The sequence below is a fragment of the Azolla caroliniana genome, unplaced genomic scaffold (genome assembly GCF_043228905.1).
Source record: "Azolla caroliniana isolate FFs.n. ecotype wild unplaced genomic scaffold, voAzoCaro1.0.p SCAF_2, whole genome shotgun sequence".
In the NCBI taxonomy this organism is placed as follows: Eukaryota; Viridiplantae; Streptophyta; class Polypodiopsida; order Salviniales; family Salviniaceae; genus Azolla; species Azolla caroliniana.
In genome coordinates, this window is record NW_028230437.1 from 19,610,906 (window position 1) to 19,614,794 (window position 3,889).

The 3,889-nt window shown below is 36.8% G+C and overlaps 1 pseudogene; it reads right to left on the reverse strand.

Moving 5' to 3' along the window:
* Positions 1-851: 851 nt before the first annotated feature.
* LOC147867501 (uncharacterized) lies at positions 852-1,922 on the reverse strand (annotated as a pseudogene).
* Positions 1,923-3,889: the final 1,967 nt, after the last annotated feature.

Genomic DNA, 3,889 nt, shown 5'->3' on the forward strand with positions numbered 1-3,889 from the left:
GGAGAGAGAGCTCGGCACTCGGTTCTGCAGCAGCACTTCGTCCTCGCCAACGCGCGATACCCTTTCTTCCTTCTCTCCTTCCTTAAATAGTTCGCAAAGGGGAGACCCTTCTTCCCTAGTCCAATCGCTTTATTCCCTGTCCCTTTCGATAGAGATACGCACAAATCCCCTAATAAATGTGTACTACCTAGTATTTAAATCAGCCGACGTAATTACGAATTATGTACAAAATATCAATTCTCGCGTCCACCCATGTAAGAACCGGTTCATGCGTCTTTTCCTCTGATTTCGCCTATGACCGGTTTTCTTCACGACAGCGTCCATATGAATCTGTTCATCTTCTTGCTCTCATTCTTTCTGTGTGGTTTGCTAAGCATAGCTCAACAGGTCCTCATACATATTTCCACACATATTCAAACACCATAACACAAGCTCAATCACTTTCCTTTCCGTTCATAGTATTTCGCAAATGGAGATTTCTTTTGAGTAAATCCACCATGCCATGACACCAACTAATAGATGATGCTCTATATGGTCGGTGTCAAGAAACCTTCTATAATTAGCAATAAAATATATTGCAAATTAAGAAACATATTAACATTAGATATTTCTAGATTTGCATTTACACGAAATCTCTGATATATAAAGCTAATGAGGAAATTAACTTAATAAAATTGACACCAATAATGTGTTTTCAGTCCCGAGTGCACCATGTCATCCACTATGAAGATGCTATACAAGGAAGCCCTATGTGAGTTCAGATAGATCTAATACATGCATTTAGTCGATATATCTCCTCTTGTGTTAAAACCCAATTTAGGGTATTCCGAGATACTTCTTGTGGGATTGTCTCAAGGCCATAGGTGTGGTGTTGAACCAAACTCCGCTAAAGATGTTGTTGATGTAGAAGTATCTTTAAGACCTACAATCTGCTTCCAAAGGGAGTGGCCTACATTCTTAAATATATGCATAGGATCTAATAAATCACGTATCTTTAAGTCCTTCCAATACTATAATGTTAACCATATCTGACATGTTAGGTTCCATGCTTGTCTTTTTCTATGCATGCCTATGTTGATCATTGTCATCCTCGTTAAGTAGACTCTCTGCATCTACATCAATGAGGGGTCCTATAGTCCAATTCCTATACCATCAAAATGGCATGCTTGGGCTTTACTATATAGAGGGTAATTTTCTTCTAAAACTCATCTATGTCTGAGGTACACATTCTTGTTAAAAACTTACAATAGGTTCACCTCAACCAATCACCACATATGGGGCATGCCTTATCGCCTTTTGTCCCAATACCTTAACAAAAGTCGTATGTAGGGTAGTCATGAATAATTCATGCCATAACACCATGGAGTTTAAAGGCTTGATTTCCTCTTAGTATGGTTGCCTTAATGACATCTAAACCTCTCCTAAGTATGGTGATACATTGTAATTAATTACAATCACTGGCTATGTTGATTGCATCGAAAATGGAGCGACATCATCTAGTCTTACACTTAGTTTTATGTTTCTTGGTTTAGTCTTGAAGTCTTTCCATTTATTATCTATGTGTTTAAGTGCTAGACAATTGGCTAGAATCTGAATAAGGCAATTCATACTAGAATTCATGGAATGTCAACCCTTTAATTTTGAAAGGCCAAGAGTATGAAATATGTGACATGCTCGAGGTGACAATGGGAAATGTCGTAATATCTTTCTATGGAAATTATGTTCCTTAAAGCATGATGTTCCGCAAATATGACAAACGATAGACTTTTCAGACTTGCTCTGAAAAGGATACAATCATTTTTGCGAGCACGAATGAAGTTATTGTCGAAACCAAGCTTGGAGATCATCTTCTTGGCATCCTCCCTTGATTTGGGAATAACATTGCCCTTAGGTAGTAGATTTGTTGAAAGGTAGTTTAACATAAGAGAATCAAAAGGTCATCAAGTTTATATTCTAGATATTAACCCCTCAAGTCTTATACTCACAATAGAAATGTTGTAACTGAGACATTCTCCATCCAAACCAATTTTGTAAGTCCAAGATTGGAGGACTCGAACTCAAATGAATAAGAAGGCTAGTTGCTATGATCTTATGGGGGAATTGACCTATGTTGAGACTATGTTAGCATGGCTATGGCTCTTGTTAGCTAAGCCTATGTGATCCTTGTGGAAACCAAGGTACAACATGCATCAACACTTTGTGGCATGGGACATCTAGCACCCTTCTTTCTTTTCTTTGTCTATATTCCTTCACACTATGCCTAAATATTATTTAGCCTCCAACAACACCCAATCCAAGACTATGTGATCACCAGATTGGGATGGATGTTAAGTACAAAGGAGATGTTATGCCCCCCATTCCACTTCGTAAGTATCATCGCAACAAACTTAATGTAAATGAGTAGATTCGGCATTATGGACGCTACAACATGAGGAATATGAAGGACTACATTTTTAGGAGTAACATGTCTCTTCACGTGCACACAATGATGAATCTTAGAATCACATGGGAATGACATGTGGAATCAGATTTTGTAGGAGTTACAATCAACCACCATTATTGTGCACAACATGGTACAATGAGATATGACATTATGAGGATATTGTTGACTAACAAGCTCGAAAGTAAATGGTGATCAAATAAATAAAAGAGAAAATCCTTGTGCATGCCCAGATGTGAACCTTATACTTATATCTTCAAAGTGAAATGACACAACCAACTAGCTACATGCAAATTATTAACAATCATACGTTTGACAATATTAAGTATATAACATATAGCAAGGAAAAAAAAAAGTAACATGAAGAAGCCTCCCACACCTATAAAACGAGGCATAGTGCATATACCAAATAGTGCACACACAAGAAGACATATGGAAACATGAGAAGATAAAGGTCGTTTGGCATCATTCTTTTCTTATAGTACTACAATCTCTACATTCTTGTATCATTAAGTATATAATTGATGTCAAATCATTCCTGTATCTCAATTTAGTGTTTCATCTTGTTTGTCTTGGGAGTCCATCGTGTATCCAATGCGTATCTCTTGTTGTATATATTCTAATAGACATCAACATTTGAAAAGGTTCGCGTTGCTCGTGAGAGTGATAGGAATAGATAGATAGATGGAGACAAAGAGGGAGGTATAGTTAAGAAGGCGCAATTACCTAAAACATTGGTGAAATGACCTTAGAAAAAATAACTTTGTAAAAGAAATAGAAAAGTCACCCCTATGACTCGCAATATATTTTTCTTTCTAGAATATAAGATTTAAGTCTTTCTTTGAGCTCTCTCTTGGTCATCCATGTGTTAAATTAATTCACTAACAAAAAGTATTTTTTCTTGTTCCTACTATAATAATATTACATTCCTTAACTCATTAAGAGTATAGTTATTCAACGTCGTTCTTAATACATTAACCTTGTTTATGAGTATAGGGTTCATTTTCTTAACACCAAAATATAACCTGAAGCTTGGAGAAACCCAATAAGCTTCTCCACCCATTTCTCCTACAAGAGGCAAGACAATAGAACAACCTTGAATACAACCTTGACAAGGAGAAATAACTCCAACCAAATAGGGATGAGTGCTTAGGGGAATACCTCCAAGAGCCCTTGTTGTTGATAAGAAGGCATTGAGAATTTCTCAATAGATGATCTCATCCACCCATCTGTCCTTACAAGTGGGTAGACAATAGAACAACCTAGAATATGACCTTGACAAGGAGAAACAACTCTAACGAGATAAAGATGAGGGCTCGATCTCTTCCATAACATATACTAAGTCTAAAGAATTACCACAACATTCACTTCAATATACTAAGTCTAAAGATGTCCGTGAGATCCCTTCTAAAGCCTACAGAAACAATTAGGGTATTCTCCAACTCTAGG